Source organism: Macaca fascicularis, chromosome 11, assembly GCF_037993035.2.
Source record: "Macaca fascicularis isolate 582-1 chromosome 11, T2T-MFA8v1.1".
Classification (NCBI taxonomy): Eukaryota; Metazoa; Chordata; class Mammalia; order Primates; family Cercopithecidae; genus Macaca; species Macaca fascicularis.
In genome coordinates this window covers 47,390,787-47,410,021 of record NC_088385.1, presented here as the reverse complement: position 1 = coordinate 47,410,021, position 19,235 = coordinate 47,390,787, and the positions used below count along the sequence as shown (strand labels likewise).

General features: G+C 35.2%; 1 protein-coding gene across 10 annotated transcripts in view; it reads right to left on the bottom strand.

Moving 5' to 3' along the window:
• Positions 1-19,235, bottom strand: part of CNTN1 (contactin 1) — a 393,567-nt gene that overhangs the window by 195,629 nt on the left and 178,703 nt on the right. For 2 of the 10 annotated variants that reach the window (XM_045365082.3, XM_074006605.1), the window contains exon 2: positions 180-276. The exons of 6 other annotated variants lie outside the window; for them this stretch is intronic. The gene's annotated coding sequence lies outside the window, so the exon portion shown is untranslated. Of the gene's footprint in view, positions 1-179; positions 277-9,350; positions 9,468-19,235 lie in introns of all 10 variants that reach the window. 2 more of the 10 variants (XM_045365083.3, XM_065524034.2) reach the window with 2 other exon arrangements.

Here is a 19,235-nt window from a genome sequence, read left to right as displayed (position 1 = left end):
TCATTCTATGTGGATGTAAGTGGAAGCACATAGGCTCCATGCTTATCCAGTTATAACACTGAATTACTGAATTCTTCTATTCACAGGAAGTGAAGGATAGGTTTGTAGTCTACTCCTGGTAAATCTCTGTAATTCCATCATTTTAGCCACAGTGATTGGCTAAGAGATAAGTTTCTAACCTTAGAAGTTCCAATCATAGAAAACAGTAACTTTATTCAGAAGCAAACCAAAGTTTCCCCCTCTTTCCTCTGGACGGAATGCTTTGAGGATGTAAGCCTAAAATGGAAAAAAAAAGTGTCATGGAGCCTGAGAATAAAATAGAGTCAAGAGAAGAATAAAAATAAGTTCCTGATTAAATCATCTGTGTTCCAGAGTATTCATAAAGCCATATTTACTTATGAACTTTTCAATCATATGTATCAATACAAACCTGTTCTTTTTTTGGTCCGCTTTAGCTGGGTTCTCTGACACTTACTGTCAAAGGACTACTAAGTGATACACAATCTTTTACTACATCATCTACTTGCTTAAGAGTAAAGTTTCTTTTTGCACATAGCACCAATAGCAAATAGATTGAATAATGATTAAAATCTCTCCTTTCCAGCATTCTCACTTCTATATCATTTAAGCAGAAATGTATTTGTACTTGGCATTACGACAAAGGCATTTATCATTATATCCTGAAAACTTGATGACTTTGCTATTATCCTTATAACCATTTACTCAGCAAATGTATTTGCATCCACTTAGGAAAGAATATTCTCCTACATCCCCTTCAAACCTACATAAAAACTCACTAAAAGGAAATCCTCTTACTCAGATTTCCTAAACTGTGGAATTCACAATAATCTTTGGACCTCTAAAATCTAGTTGATTTTAGGTTTACTGATAATCAGGAAATAGTTGTTGAATAAATGAATACACTCATAGTATGTATCCCTATAATCTGCCTTTTCCTTATTGCTGTTTTTTCTTTTTATTATATAATATTTACATTATTTATGACTTTGTGTCACCTCAAATAAATGTGTTCCTTGAGAGTACACGCTGTATTACACTATTTTGTATTCCTTACAGCCGTTAGCACTAAAATTCTTGGAGCAAAGGTATTATTACAGACATTTTTCACAATCTTTATTCAGCTTGTTTGATAAGACAATGCTGTTTATTTTCATGTAGCATACAATAGTCACTATGAATTTCCTGCTTCTGATGAATTACCTATTTTTTCTTTATCTTGATACAAATTTCTAAATGCCCAACAGAGAAAAGAACAAGGACTTAAAGTTGCACAAAAGGTAAAAGTCATAATATAAGTAGGATTGATTGTAACAAAGAATTTATGTGTCTCTGTGATCTTCATATCCTGTCTTCTCACAGAGGACCATAATTTCCTCCTATATATAGGGAAATCAAGAACAAAACTATGCATATTTCCTTATTCTAGCCTTCAGTTAATTTCTGTAATTTCCCTCCTTGCTGCCTGACACATATCTTATTTTTTGGTGATATAATATTAGACTCTTTCTTGATTTTGTCTCACTCCTTTCTTAATTTTCTTTTTCTCATTCCTAATCCCCACCATTTGACTCATTTTGCATAACATATAAAAAAAGGAGAGAGGAGAAGGAGAACATTCTTGGTGCAGCATAAAATGCTCAATTTATTTCTCTTTGGGGAAGTTTATGTCTGGTATTGCTTAGAGAAGCAGGATCTTTGTTGTTTTCTCAGAATTTTTGAGTAAGCTAAGGGACTTTAGAAAACACATGCCAGAGAAATGGCCTTTACTTAACTGTAGGAGAAATATTGGAAAATCCTTTGGAGAAGTAGTAAATAAAATTCTAATGGGTGACTGGTTTTCGAAAAGAGCTGCTGACCAATGTTCTATAAAGAAATAGTAAAGTGTGCTGTTTATAATATTTGATAAATAATTTAATATATACAATTAAAGTCATCATGGTGCCTTAAAATTTCAACATGAAAAACCATGACATTGATTTCGTTCTTGCACATGAGCCAACTCCAAGGCACAGCCTGTTAATCAATCTCTGAATAAACCAAGGCTGGGATATGTGACCTCGTTGCCCTTCAGACTCCTCAGTCATGTTGATTTTATTTTTGTAATATTATAATTTTACATGGACTATAAAAAATTAATTCAAAACAACTAATTGAAAGCTATATAATGTGAACAAATCTCATTAACAAATAGAAAGTGCATTAAGCATGTAAGTCTTCAAACGACTAAGATGATCTCTTCCTTTGGAAATAAGTGCTTTTTCACATGCTCAGGTTTCTTACTTTGATTCTTTCATAAAACAAAATATTGAGATCTGAAAGATAACGAGGTTGGGTGTCACTCAATAACTGTAAAATACTCCAGTAGGCCCCTGTTTTGGGAATCATAGTCATAGCTATTGACTTACAAAAATGTGTTATTACTTCCTAAGAGGGATCAGAAAATGGAAAATAGACAAGGGTTTTACAGCTACTAGTTCAGTAACATTACACATAAAGGACTATCACACCCATTCATGCAGATCTTGCGTAGGTGATTTGAGTTTACCATTTTGTCTAAACTTTTCCTCATGTGAGTTCTTGATAATAGACGCCAATTTTAAAAAAAATGATAAAACTAATTTAACATATCAGTCATTTGTAGTTGGAGAAAAAAATTGACTTGCTTTCCAAATGTTAAGTCTAGACCATTTTATCCTCTTTATAAAATGTGATTTGTTTTTATATATGTTTAGTGATGTTATGAACTATTTATAACTTACTGTGAATGATCAGAGAACAGGGTTTTTTTGTTTGTTTGTTTGTTTCTTTTTTAATTGTTTCTTGGTTGGGCGCAGTGGCTCACGCCTGTGATCCCAGCACTTTGGGAGGCCGAGGCCAGCAGACCACCTGAGGTCAGGAGTTCAAGACCAGCCTGACAAACATGGTGAAACCTTGTCTCTACTAAAAATACAACATTAGCCGGATTGGTGGTACATGCCTGTAATCCCAGCTACTCAGGGGGCTGAGGCAGGAGAATCGCTTGAACCCAGGAGGTAGAGGTTGCTGTGAGCCAAGATCACGCCATTGCACTCCAGCCTGGGCAACAAGAGCAAAATTCTGTCTCAAAAAAAGAAAAAAGAAAGAAAAGAAAAAAAAATGTTTCTTTGGTGGGGAAGGAAGAGATGAAGATAGGAGGATGGGGGCTTTAATATATTAGGCATCAGATGATGAGGGGAAAGATTACAGGGACAGATAAGCAGAAGTAGAAAAATAATTGCCTATAAGAAATTTGGGTCACTTCTCAGTTTCCCAAGCATTAATCCTGATTGTGATTGGATAAGGCAACAAAAGAAGTAAGTATCAGAAAAATAGGCATATGGAATGGTATAGAGAGAACAAGTTGAACTAACAAGCATTTTGGAATACTTTAGATGCCATTAGTAATTTGTTCTGATTATTTAGACATGAGTTAAATAAACCTCATCAGTATATTTATGCCTTTTCTTAGTTTGATTCAGACTATTACATAGAAGAAGAAACATGTCATTAACAGCAATAAAAGTAGACGATTTGAAAGCCATTCCAGTATGAAAATAAATAATATATTGTCCCAGATTAATTTTGGTTTCTGACTCGCTCACCCAGAGAGTTCTCTGTAGACTTTCTGTAATGTGCAATGAAGAAAACTGAGTTATATGAATATTTATCTAGATCTTCTCTCCTCCAATAGGAACTGGTACTTTCAAAGGAAATAATCTCATCTGGACCTCTCTCCAGTTGCCCATCTCTCAGGACCTATGCCATGAGTCTGTTTATTTGATTCTACCATTTGGGGTTTTAACCTAGAAGTTACTAAATGCAATTCAAGGAAACTTAGGGTATCAACTTCAAACTTTTCTGTGGAAAACTGTCTAAATATGCCTGACCTTCACCGAACCCAGAGTTAGATAATTAAATTTTAATGTTAGTTTAGCTATAACGGCAAATTGGCAGATGGTGACAGTTGTCGAAGGGAAAATATGCCAACTTATTCAAATAAGAAGCTCTCAAACAGGAAAGTTCATACTCACAATTATTTTGGCAAAATTCAGTTCTTAGAGCAGCTCAAAACCAAGTGATTAATTACAATGGAAAATGACACACTCAAGTGTCTAGGTTTTGAAACAATGTATAAAGACAAAAGCCCAAAATTTAGAGAAAAATAATGCATAGAAGCAAATATATTATTAGACTTACCAGTTCTTTTTTTAAAAATTTATTTATTATTATTATACTTTAAGTTCTAGGGTACATGTGCATAACGTGCAGGTTTGTTACATATGTATACTTGTGCCATGTTGGTGTGCTGCACCCATCAACTCGTAACTTACCACTTCTTTAATGAATGTATTGAGTTCATTAAAATGATGCCAACATAAAGCTCTTCTATCAAAAAGTTTTGCTAAAAAAGGAAAACAATATTTGTCCAACAGATATACAATTATGTTTCTGTCTCAAGGAAGCAGAGAAATCTCGTTGCAGCAGCTAGGAAAAACCAATACTAATAACAAAAGTTATTACATATACATATGTATTTAATAGGAAATGTTTTGGTATAAAAATAGACACAACTTTTAAAATAATAATAATGGGATATTTAATTTCTGTGATTATTTAAATATATTCTCCTTAATAGAACATTATATTCATTGGCTCTAGTATCCTAAAAAAATCTGAGAATAAAGGTGGTCATATTGATGGTTTAGTCAAATTTCTAATAAATAAGAAACATGCCTCTAGGATGTGGATATCATCCTGTGTTACTTGGTTAATTTTTTCATGAGGTTCTAAGAGGTTTAAATGGATCACTATATCCAATTTACTATACAAATTGTTGGGTATTTTTTGTTCAAAGCATTCTTGTTACTTTGGTTTCAAGTCAATGAACATCTCATTAGAAAACTGTGCTTCTTTGAATTTGGTTTTAGAAATGTTTAAATATTTGAAGTGTTTTCTTTATCACATGCCATGTCTAGTAAACAAAGCTAGTGAGATAGTTGCATATCGATATTAATTTCCTTGTAGGGTGCTTTGCAGTTTAGAAAACCTTGAACTGTAAGCTCTGGGGTTGTTTTTGTTTTTGTTTTTGCCTTTTACTAAATGATGTTAGCAATATTTAACCTGTGGCTATTTCATGATCTCCAATATCTTAGAAATAATATTCATATCAAAATTAAAAATATTAGTGGTAAAGTCATCATTGGAGATAAAAAATAATTTTACCTTGAGATAGACGCTGACTTTTTGACCTTTAAGGGTGATCAAAGAGAGAGGTATTGACCAGTAACACAATTTCCTTAAAAGACGAGAATAAGTCAGGATGTGATATGGCCTAGCAATTGCATTCCTTGGTGTTTATTCCAGAGAAATGCAAACATACATTCAAACAAAAACTTACAAATAAATATTCATAGAAGCTTATATTTAATAGCCAAAAAAACCTGAAAACAATCAGATGTCCTTCAACAGGTGAATGTTTAAACAAACTGTGGTACTTACATACCATAGTCTACTATAAGCTATAAAAGAAGTGAAATATTTATACATGCCACAACCTAGATGAATCTTCAGAGACTTTTCATAGATAAAAAAGATCATTCCCAAAAGGATATATCTAATGAAACCCTATATAATGGGATCCCATACTGTGTAGTAGAATCCTATAATATAATCCTCTATAATGGAATTCCATTATATAGTATGCAACCTTTTGGAATTGACTTTCTATTTATATAGAATGTTATAACATTCCTGAAATGACACAATTACAGAAATATGGAACCGATTACTGATTGTCAGGGGTTAAGGAGGGGATGAGCGGGAGGGAAATGGGTGTGGACACAAATAGGCAACAGGAGGGATCCTTGTGGTGACAGAAATGTTTGGAATCTTGACTGTATTAGTGTCAATCCTGGATGTGATGTTGTACTGTGGTTTTGCAAGATCATGCCCCTGGGGCAAACTGGGAAAATGGTAAATAGTATTGCTCCATATGGTTTTTACAACAACATGCAAATTTACAATATCTCAGAACAAGAAGTTTAATTAAAAATCAGATTAAACAATATTTATGTCCAGACTTGATCCCCAGTGATTCTAAGTCAATTGATCTGGAGAGAGGTTTAGGTATGAGTCATTATATTTAAGTGTCCAGATGGTTCTAATGTGCAGACAAGATGAAGAACCAGTCTTAGAGCACTCTTACATACATGTGTGCCCAAAGGCACATGTGGTTAAGACAGCTACATCTTGGCCTAATTACCTTATTTTTATTTCCAGGAACACCATGTACCAGCTGTGTCAAGTTGACCCACTTTCTTCATCTGTACATTGTAGATAATAATAGTTCTTACTATGAGATTTTGTGAGATTAAATGATTCAACATATGTAAATCATTGCCTGAGGAGTAAGCATTAGAGAAGTGTTTTATATTACTTTTATCATCATTTATTATGCCATAGCAGTTTATGAAATAGTAAAAGTTTTAAAACACGCCTAAATATACATCAATAAGAGTGTGAATGAATGAACTGTAGTTTCATTCCTACAATAGACTTATTCTAGTTTCACTGCAGTTTCATTCATAAATAGTGTATAGCAGTGAAAATAAATGAACTAGAACTTCATTTATCAATTATGGTGGCTTTTGCAAGCATCATATTTATTATAAAAAGCAAGTTACAGAAAAAATACAGTTGGTCTCATCCATTAAAAAAATTTAATGTATTTCTATGTATTGCTTTATAATATAGACATCTGTAAAATAATGTATAGGTCTATAATGAAAGAACAAAAGCATGCATGAGAAGGATAAATACTGAACTACAAAATAACATGTGCTTCAATTGTATTTATAATGTTCTATCTTTTAAATTTCATTGTGTCTTTGATATTTATTATATTATCATTGTAAGTTTTTATATATCTGAAGTATTTCCTAATAGAATTAATGATTACCAATATGTATTTGTATTTACTAGGTTGTATACTAAATTCTTTATATAGATTATTCATTTTATCCTCCCAATAACCCTATAAGGTACTGTTATTATTATTAGTAACCTAATTTTATAGATAAGAAAACTGAGGCAAAGAAAGTTTAAGTAATGATCCCAAGAACACATGGGTTGGGGGTGGCAGAGCTGGGATTTGAACCCAAACTCCTGAGTATAGTGCCTAGAACATGGTAGGCATACACTAAATAGGAGGTACCATCATTTCTAGTGGAAAGAACACAAGATTTTCAAATCAAATAGGCATGGATTTCAATGTCAGCTCCCTGAGCTCCAGTTTTCCTGTCTCTATATGTAGAAGGCGATTGGAAGCATGAGGGGTAATATACTAAGGGGCCCAGCACACAGCAGATATCCAATAATTGATAGCTATTGTTACATATTCAGTTTGGGGGCAACAAGGAACCATTACAGATTTTTAGTCTATAGAGTAATAAACTGCCAAAAAAATTGTAGAGGATGAAAGAGTGGAGAAATTTAGAATTGAGTTATGTTTTGGGTTTTTACAGATATGGCCTTTAAAACATATTGGTATATCTTAAAATTGTATTGTATTCTAAAAGGAAGATCCTTGGGCAAATATCATGGACTGCAGAAACATCATATGTTAAGGCTTTTCATATCATTATAAATATCCTTTGGCCTAACACTCTAAAATTTTAACATGAACATATGGAAGAGGCAAAGAAAAATTGCTAAAACTTTATATGTTTTGGTTTAAAAAATATTTTAGCAATCAAACCAATGTGGAGAGTCTACATTATGTTTTAAAATACATGTATTATAATCAAAAGCTTAACCCAGGAAAGCTCTATCAAAGTTGTGTTCAATAAAGAGTAAACTATTCTTTGAGACATGAGTTAAGCTTATGTCTTATACATTTCATAATACACCACATTTCATTACATATAATGTATAATCTGACAGGCAATCAAATTACTAAAATTTTCATGAATATATGCTAATGATAATTCTTGCAATTTATGTGTAAAAAGGTTAAAATAATTTGTATATCTTATAGCACTTTTTAGAATCAATTTTTACTTAGGTATTTTCTGTTTCTTACCTAATGCCTCTTTGTCTTCATTATGAAATGTTCTACTTTCTGTAAGAATTTAGTCACATGATTGTGATACATTTATTGGGCTACCAACTACTAAAATGGCAGAGGAGAGTAGACAGCAGCATGGGGTTGGTGTCTGCCTGACTGGGGTAGTCCTGGACGGGCTGCTTACCACCTTATGGTTTGAGGCAATTATCTTTCCTCTCAACCTAAGTTTATGCATTTTTTTAAAATGAGGTAATAATAGTACCAGACTCATAAAGTTGCTGTAAATATGCAACAAGAAAATGACTAGTAAAATGCTTAGTACAGCCAGGCGTGGTGGTTCACGACTCTAATCCCAGCATTTTGGGAGGCCGAGGCGGGTGGATCACGAGGTCAGGAGTTCGAGACCAGCCTGACCAATATGGTGAAACCCTGTCTCTACTAAAAATACAAAAATTAGCTGGGCATGGTGGTGCATGCCTATAATCTTATCTATTCAGGAGGCTGAGGCAGGAGAATGGCTTGAACTCGGGAGGTGGAGGTTGCAATGAGCCAAGATTGCGCCACTATACTCCAGCCTGGGTGACAGAACCAGACTCTGTCTCAAAAAAATAAAAAAAGAAAAGAAAAGAAAAAAAGAAAAAGAAAAATTGCTTAGTACATACAATACAAACTATTATTGTAAATAGTATAATCAGTATTTCAAAGACCATTTGAATATCAGAGGCATTTCACTAAGCCCTCTCAAGATAACTATATAGTTAGAAATACTCAAGGTAGAGTAAACATAGCATTTCATTTATATTGTGGAAGCCTTTATTTGAATCCACATGAATTCATTTAATGATTTTGATACTTGATATTGATTTGTTACACTTCATATAACTATACACTAAATGTTTTTAATTTTGTAAATGATGGTTGTGACTTTCTGTATCATGATAGGGCAAAAACAAAAACAAAAACAAAACAACAGAAAAACCCTGCTGAAATCTCTTAAGCTCAAGGTCTGTGCTGACTGATTAAATATGTAAGATCTTTTAAAAATTCATTTTGTATTTATAATAGCTCAATTTTCTCTTACTGTAAAATCAAAATTCACACTAGATGACTTCTGAGGTAACTTCAAGAAATGGGCCCCATAAAAGTAAAAATCGTTTTTTATCATTTCCTCTCAAAAAGTATCCAGTCTCATTCAGTGGTGGACAAAGAACAAATATAAATTCACATTTTGGGAAAATAGAAATACCTTTCATTTCTCGAAATCACTCAATAAACCAGACTTTTTGTGTGTCAAGTTTTTCCTTCTTATAGTTGGCCAAAAAGTCCGCACATTTTCTGTCAAACCACCACCACCAACAATAACCTTCAGCCAAAAGAAAAATAACAGATGAGTATTCAAATTATGTTAGAATTATGCAAGTTGGTCTGACTCACTCCATTGAACATGATCCTTTTTGGCCAAATTAATTCTATTCTATTCTGGAAATGTAAAATGCAAAATATAACTTTAACATTTTATATGAAATATTTTACCTCTTCCTCTCCCTCATTGGTGATCATTTCAGAGAATGAAACTAACATTCGCTCAGTTGATCAAGCACAAAACAGAGATTACTGATTATCCTTCTTCTCTCCATTGATATCCAATCTATTAGCAAGATATTTAGAGTCTAGCTTCAGAATATCCTAAATCCAACCACTTTGTCCCATATTTCTACTACTACTCTAGTCCAGGCCTCCCAACTGACCTCCCTGTAGTCTACTTTCTGTAAAATTACTTAGAGTGATCTTTTAAAGGGTAAGCCATACTTCTCCTCTCCCTAGAGTCACATAATGAATACTTATTGCAATTAGGTATTATGTAAGTCCCATAGTGTTCAATCTATCTCAGCCCCAGCCTGCTTCCTGAACATAGCACAGAATACCATACACTGTGTTTATCATCCTCTAGCTTCTTCTTCTGTTTTGTGGTTGGTTTTTTTTTTTTTTCCTCTGTAACAGATCCAAGTCACTACTTAGGGATTTCTCACTAGTTACATAACTGATTCCCAGTGAAGAATTGTCTTTTATGGTAGCAGAGAGAAATATGAGTTAGGATTATTCCAAGGGATAAAAGGTTGTGAGACACTGGTTTATGTTTATCTGGCCTGGTAGAATCTTCACTTGTCTCTCTCCTCCAGATAGACAGAGCACAAAATTCAGGTATGCTTCAAGGAGGAACTACATCTCTTCACTCACTTTTATTCTTAGATAGCTAGTTTGCTAGCTCTGTATAACACAAGATGGAAATATCTGCAGGCCAAGGATGTTGTAGTTCTCATTAGTCTTTCCACTCAGACCAACACTTTATGAACTGGTCAAGCTCAACGATAATAAGCTTTTTATTTATTTGTGTGTGACAGTGTGTTTGGGTTGGTATGTGTGTGTATGCATGCATGTGTGTGTGTATGTGTGTGTATTCTGCATAAAAAGTTTAGATCGGCAACAATATCTCATAAACCTCTGTCATTCCTTCACCCACACCTTTCCCTACAGTAGCATCTATGTTAGCAGGTACTCAATAAATAGTGATTAAAATTTTATTTATTGATTCCCCTCCAAAATGTGATGTGCAGAACTGCCAGAAATGTTAGGTTTGGAAGTGAAAATCTACTTTCTGTCTGATTGAGTGCCTTATGTCAAAAAATGGAAGTTGAAATAAACATTATGGCTAGAGTTATATTCCAAGTCTCCCTAGACTGCAAATTAAACTATACATATAAATTATCTTATTTTTGCCTCAAGAATTGAAAAAGAGATCCCAAATGAAATGGCATTTTAACAAAGTATAATGTCTTTTGTTACAAATAGATTCTGCCATGAGTAGTCCCATTTTCCAGTAACTCAGTCATATTATGTTAATTTTTTGCTTTATTCCTTGAAAAATTTTAATGGAACCTGTATGTATTAGTCCGTTTTTATGCTGCTGATAAAGACATATCTGAGACTAGGCAATTTAGAAAAAAAAAAAAAGAGATTTATTGGAGTTAGAGTTCCACGTGACTGAGAGGCCTCACAATCATGGTGGAAGGTGAAGGCACATTTCACACGGCAGTAGACAAGATAAGAGGGCTTGTGCAGGGAAACTCCCATTTTTAAAACCATCAGATCTTGTGAGATACACTCACTATCACGAAAACAGCGTGAGAAAGACCCACCCCCACGATTCAATCACCTCCCACCAGGTTCCTCCCACAACATGTGGGAATTGTGGGAGCTACAATTCAAGATGAGATTTTGATGGGGACAACGCCAAACCATATCAATGTACATTTTAAATGAGAAAAATAACTATTGTCTTCAGAGTGTATTATTTACCTTTGAAACTCAAAATAATTTCTCTTCCATTCTACTACCTTCACTAACAGACAAAATAATTAGTGGTTCTAATAGTTCATTTGTTTTTGGTTTGCAAACCATGAAAGCAACATGATATGAAAAACTATAGATTTTGCAATAGGTTTAGCATAATAACAAGCATTGTTTATCAAGAAACTGTATATAAAATATTTTCCTATGAACTATAGTTCATTCTGATGAATTGACTATAATAATATATGTATATAAAAAAGGAATGAAGACTGGACACGGTGGATCACAGGTGTAATCACAGGTGTAATCCCAGCGCTTTGGGAGGCTGAAGTGGGCAGATTGCCTGAGCACAGGAGTTCAAAATCAGCCTGGGCAGCATAGTGAGACACCTGTCTCTACAAAAAATACAAAAGTTAGCCAGGCATGGTGGCATACACCTGTAGTCCAAGCTTACTCTGGCGGCTGAGTTGGGAGGATCACTTGATCCCAGGGAGGGCAAGGCTGCAGTGGGCAGTGATAGCTCCACTGCCCAGCCTGAGTGACAGAGAAAGACCCTGTCTCAAAATAAAACAAGAAAAAAGAGGAATGAAGCGATGGATTTAGTATCCTGTCATCCTTATTTGTTTTTCAATATTTAATGCATGTATTTGTGTCCTTAGATCAAACCTTAAAGAATATCACTTAAATTATTATTGTATATCACTTGAATTATTATTGTATTATTTTGTGTTTTATAAACTATCAAAACATTCATTCATTAATGTAGCATTTTATTCAAAATTAATAGAAATTTAATCAGAAAGATTTTTTCAATTTTCACAGAAATATTGACTTTAATATTTCTGAAAAAAAGTCTGAAATGAATAATGACAGTATAGTATCAGAATCTCTAAATAGCAAATAACTAACTTCAAGGTCCATAACTCAAGCAAAACTGAGAAGTGGGTGAGGTTTTATTTATATGACAACTCTTTTTAAAACATCCATTATTGCTTTCTAGCACAGTACCAGTGGCAGGGACATGTGAGGTTACAGCTGCTGGGAAGAGAAAACACAGTTGGTCTCAATCCATACAGAAGTTATAATTGACTGCACGTAGAGACAAGGACCATGAAATTGTCAGGGATAGGTGTTCAGGCTGGGATGCAGGATAGTCAGTCACAGGATCAATGGCAGCACATCACCCAGAGGGACCATGTGCAGAAGCATCAAGAGGAGCAAAGGGGGCCATTTTTAAGGAGGTGAAAGTAGTTCCAGGAGGCTAACGCAGAGTGCAGGGGAGTTAGGTCTATGGAAGTGAAGAGTAAAGAAAGGCTACTGCAGAGGTCAGTTTTCAGCATCCTTAACTACCCTTTTGTAGACTTTATAGAAATTATTATAGTGACTGTTCCTCTGGCATTCTGGGCTCAGATTCAGGCTGAACCACATAAGTACTGACTCAACCTGAATCTCTGCTCCCATCTACCAAGGATGTAATCCTCTGTAATCCTGTTTAGCAGACTGGATTAGAAGCTTTGCTTTGAAATTTTACTTATAAATTACAAATTTTCATCCAAATTAAAATCTTAATTGTCCAATTGTACAGTGGTTCCCGGTGTATAAGATGTGGCCCACAAGGGTACAGTGATCATTCCAACTGATCCAAGAATCAATCTGAATACCAACTGTTACTATGGACTAAAAATATAGGACTAAACATTTATCATGTGTCAAGTCTTCAACTTTTTTCAGACTGCTGAAGAGTTTTATGTCACTTTTTATCTTCCCTGTGTACTCACTTCTAGTCAAAATACAATGATTTTGTGTTCTATTCTCCAGGACTTTGTGGGGATACTTACCAGTGTAATAAACTTGTCTGTGCTCTCATGATAATAGAACATAATGACTTCCATTGCTACTATTTTCATTTGGTATCTTAAGCTGCGAACTGGGATTTTCCAGAGAAAATAACTCAATGAGGAGCAATGGCCCAATAAATGTGAAACTGTAACATATCTGTAGATATCGGGATAAACAATAACCTGAAACTAAAAATCTGTTAGGTAAATTACTGCCTCTTTTCCCTGCTTATCATGGCTTATAAACCAGGGCAGCTTCAGCTATATTCATATGAGTAGATCTCATAGTACCTAGCATAGTGTTTTATACAAAGATACATCCAGAAAACAATTAGTAGGACCAATTAAAACCAGCCTACAACATAATTTAATTTAGCAAAATTACTTTATGATTTACTTGCTCAATAACTATATTTTGAGTACTCACTGGTAATAATATGTTTTCACTCTGACTCAAATGTTTTACATGATTAACTTAATCCTTACAGCAAAAGAATGAAAAAGTATGTATCTTCTAGAGGATATTAATACTGGGGATTATTTGAGTAACAAATAAACACAAAAAAATTAATAGCATGTGACTAATAATACAAACAGAAAAATCTAAAATTCTTACTAATAAAATATATAAATATACTCATAATTCCATTGACATTTCTGAACTTGATTGATTTTAAAAAATCCTACCTAATTTAATTGCTTATTCCATATTGTTGGTTACACAATCCTCTGATTCTCCAGTTTTTACTTATATGGCATTCACATTCTTTCTAAAATATGCCTAATATATTTGAGAAATTGGGTTTAAATTACCAATGCTTTTTGTAAAATTATAGGTCAACTTTTGGCAAACTGTCATTTTCTGGCCTATTAATTTGATGAATTAAAATAATAGATTTTTTCTAATATTGATGTATCCTTTCCCATTTTAAGAAATAAATATGAGTTGCATGTGGTTATGAATGTTCCACATATTTTCTTTTAATTTACTGATATGTGGAAATATCTCCATGAGTATTAACTTATCTAAATGATGTAAAACATAGGAAATATTGAAATAGTTGAATTACTTGAAAAGATTTAGGGATGGATGGTCTGTCATACTTAAGAGAGACATAGGTTTTTAAAAGAAAGCTTAAATCTCCATACATAACTTACACACCTTACACAAATGAAATACAATTTTCCAAGTTATCTTTTCATAGTTCAGCTAGTCAAAAAAGTTGTTAAAACCTGTGGCCTCTTAATAACAGGATTTAAAAAACATTTACTTCACTAAGTGAAGTAAATGCAGTAGGGGCTTTACGTAAAACCCTACTTTGAGAAGAAGTTGTGGTAGATAACATTTAAAGCTCTTTCAAATGGCAATAATAATCGAAGTGGATGTCGTAATCCTGTTTAGCAGACTGGATTAGAAGCTTTGCTTTGAAATTTTACTTACAAATTGCAAATTTTCATCTAAATTAAAATCTTAATGATCTCTATATAGAGAAAAGTTAGCATTCAAATGGCCTCACAGTTCTAATAAATACAAAACTTCTGTCAGGATAATTATTTTTATTTATGGTGGTGAAGATCTTATGCCCAGAGAGAAAGGAAATACATTAGAAATAAAAATAAACAAAAGAAATAGAAACTAGTATTTCAAGAAATAATAAAATCTAAAAGATCTTAATAAGTTGGGATTTAATAACACTTTTAACTTCTCAAAGCAAATAATTTCTCCAGTAGTAAAGCTAAAACCAGAAATTACAACAGGTCCCAGAATTAGGTTCAAAGCTAAGATGTAATCTAGTGGTGTTTCTAACCACAGTAACACAAACATAAAAGTACCACCAAAGACATCAACAAAATAATAAGAATAATAAACTCAAAAAGCCCATCTTTGCTCTTCTCTCCCTTTACAGAAAGGAACCAGTGTGGCTCCATTTTACATTAGTAAACGTTTAACAAAGTGAAAAGAAAAAATTCATTCAAAGAGAAAAGTAAAGTAAAGAGAAAAATTCATGCTCGGAGAGCAGAGCATGAATGAGTCTCAGGAGACTTCCCTCACTGCCAGAGGGAAAAACTTCACAAATTATCTGTCCTAAAGGATTCTAGTATTTCTGTAGACAAGTTGCTTTTTAAATTGACAAATAAAAGTTATACATACTTGCCATATACAACACATTTTGAAATATACATACATTGTGGAATGGTTCAACTGAGCTAATTAACATATGCATTACCTCACATATTTTTGTTTTGTAGTGAAAACACTTAAAATTGATTCTTAGGGATTTTCAAATACAATACATTGTTATTAACTATAGTCCCATGCTGTTGAAATTATTCCTCTTATTTAGCTGACATTTTGTATCCTGTGACCAGTGTCTCATAGAAAGATAAGTGATTTTTGTATGTCATCCAGCCTTCCATTTTATTAATGGTAGATGTAGTTTTATTTCCCCTGCCACACCAGTTTAGGTTAGGTACATCTACGGATGCAGATGGCATATGGGGAGACTTTGTCTTTTTAGTTTCTATGTCACTAGACCAAGTGGATGCATTTCCTGACTTGAGAGCTCTTCAACTTGGAATTCAGTGATTTATGATTGAACTCCTTGGACAACAGGGTACATTGAATGTGGAAAAGAGATATTTGATAACTAGAAGTTTGAATGATGGCAGAGATTTCTGGTGCTCACCAAGTAACACTGTGCTTGTCTACATTTCTCAGCTTCTCTTGCAATTAGGTGTGGACCACATGTCCAAATTCTGGCATTTGGGATTCAGGCAAAAATGATGTATGTAACTTTTAGGCCCGGCCCTTAAAAACATCCTGTACAGAAAGACTTCACGAAGTTATTTCAGCTGAATCACAAAACAAATACACAAATGACCAAAAACTAAACAACAACAATAACAATAGCAAAGTGGAGAAATCAGTCTCCAGAGTTGCTATGATGTTATTATCTAAGACATCTAGTTATCAATGTAAAATATATTTAAAAAAAAAAAAACAGGTGAGTGAGATCCACAAATGTAAAAATTATCAACAAAATATTAGCAAACTGAATCTGGCTAGATAGGTAAAAAGGATCTCACATCATAGCCAAGTGAGATTTTTCCCAGTAACGCAAGATTAGTTTAAAATCCAAAAATCAATTGATGCAATACATCATATTAATAGAATAAAGAACAAAAACCACATGATCACCCCAATAGATGTAGAAAAAGCATTTGACAAATTCCAACACTTTTTATAATAAAAAAGTTTACTAAACTAGGAATAGAAGGAAACTTTCAAAATTTGATAAAGAGCATCAACATATAATCCACTGCTAATATTATGTTAAAGATGAATTACTGGCCTTGGAGGGCGGAGCAAGATGGCCGAATAGGAGCAGCTCCAGTCTCCAACTCCCAGCGCGAGCGACACAGAAGACCGGTGATTTCTGCATTTTCAACTGAGGTACTGGGTTCATCTCACTGGGGAGTGCCAGACGATAGGTGCTGGTCAGCTGCTGCAGCCTGACCAGCGAGAGCTGAAGCAGGGCGAGGCATTGCCTCACCTGGGAAGCGCAAGGGGGAAGGGAGTCCCTTTTCCTAGCCAGGGGAACTGAGACACACAACACCTGGAAAATCGGGTAACTCCCACCCCAATACTGCGCTTTAAGCAAACAGGCACACCAGGAGATCATATCCCACACCTGGCCGGGAGGGTCCCACACCCACGGAGCCTCCCTCATCGCTAGCACAGCAGTCTGTGATCTACCGGCAAGGCAGCAGCGAGGCTGGGGGAGGGGCGCCCGCCATTGCTGAGGCTTAAGTAGGTAAACAAAGCTGCTGGGAAGCTCGAACTGGGTGGAGCTCACAGCAGCTCAAGGAAACCTGCCTGTCTCTGTAGACTCCACCTCTGGGGACAGGGCACAGTAAACTAAACAAACTCAGCAGACACCTCTGCAGACACAAACGACTCTGTCTGACAGCTTTGAAGAGAGCAGTGGATCTCCCAACACGGAGGTTGAGATCTGAGAAGGGACAGACTCCCTGCTCAAGTGGGTCCCTGACCCCTGAGTAGCCTAACTGGGAGACATCCCCCACTAGGGGCAGTCTGACACCCCACACCTCACAGGGAGGAGTACACCCCTGAGAGGAAGCTTCCAAAGCAAGAATCAGACAGGTACACTCGCTGTTCAGAAATATTCTATCTTCTGCAGCCTCTGCTGCTGATACCCAGGCAAACAGGATCTGGAGTGGACCTCAAGCAATCTCCAACAGACCTACAGCTGAGGGTCCTGACTGTTAGAAGGAAAACTATCAAACAGGAAGGACACCTACACCAAAACCCCATCAGTACATCACCATCATCAAAGACCAGAGGCAGATAAAACCACAAAGATGGGGAAAAAGCAGGGCAGAAGAGCTGGAAATTCAAAAAATAAGAGCGCATCTCCCCCGGCAAAGGAGCGCAGCTCATCGCCAGCAACGGATCAAAGCTGGACAGAGAATGACTTTGACGAGATGAGAGAAGAAGACTTCAGTCCATCAAATTTCTCAGAGCTAAAGGAGGAATTATGTACCCAGTGCAAAGAAACTAAAAATCTTGAAAAAAAAGTGGAAGAATTGATGGCTAGAGTAATTAATGCAGAGAAGGTCCTAAACGAAATGAAAGAGATGAAAACCATGACACGAGAAATACGTGACAAATGCACAAGCTTCAGTAACTGACTCGATCAACTGGAAGAAAGAGTATCAGCGATTGAGGATCAAATGAATGAAATGAAGCGAGAAGAGAAACCAAAAGAACAAAGAAGAAAAAGAAATGAACAAAGCCTGCAAGAAGTATGGGATTATGTAAAAAGACCAAATCTACGTCTGATTGGGGTGCCTGAAAGTGAGGGGGAAAATGGAACCAAGTTGGAAAACACTCTTCAGGATATCATCCAGGAGAACTTCCCCAACCTAGTAGGGCAGGCCAACATTCAAATCCAGGAAATACAGAGAACGCCACAAAGATACTCCTCGAGAAGAGCAACTCCAAGACACATAATTGCCAGATTCACCAAAGTTGAAATGAAGGAAAAAATCTTAAGGGCAGCCAGAGAGAAAGGTCGGGTTACCCACAAAGGGAAGCCCATCAGACTAACAGCAGATCTCTCAGCAGAAACTCTACAAGCCAGAAGAGAGTGGGGGCCAATATTCAACATTCTTAAAGAAAAGAATTTTCAACCCAGAATTTCATATCCAGCCAAACTAAGTTTCATAAGTGAAGGAGAAATAAAATCCTTTACAGATAAGCAAATGCTTAGAGATTTTGTCACCACTAGGCCTGCCTTACAAGGGACCCTGAAGGAAGCACTAAACATGGAAAGGAACAACCGGTACCAGCCATTGCAAAAACATGCCAAAATGTAAAGACCATCGAGGCTAGGAAGAAACTGCATCAACTAACGAGCAAAATAACCAGTTAATATCATAATGGCAGGATCAAATTCACACATAACAATCTTAACCTTAAATGTAAATGGACTAAATGCTCCAATTAAAAGACACAGACTGGCAAACTGGATAAAGAGTCAAGACCCATCAGTCTGCTGTATTCAGGAGACCCATCTCACACACAGAGACATACATAGGCTCAAAATAAAGGGATGGAGGAAGATTTACCAAGCAAATGGAGAACAAAAAAAAGCAGGGGTTGCAATACTAGTCTCTGATAAAACAGACTTTAAACCATCAAAGATCAAAAGAGACAAAGAAGGCCATTACATAATGGTAAAGGGATCAATTCAACAGGAAGAGCTAATATCCTAAATATATATGCACCCAATACAGGAGCACCCAGATTCATAAAGCAAGTCCTTAGAGACTTACAAAGAGACTTAGACTCCCATACAATAATAATGGGAGACTTCAACACTCCACTGTCAACATTAGACAGATCAACGAGACAGAAA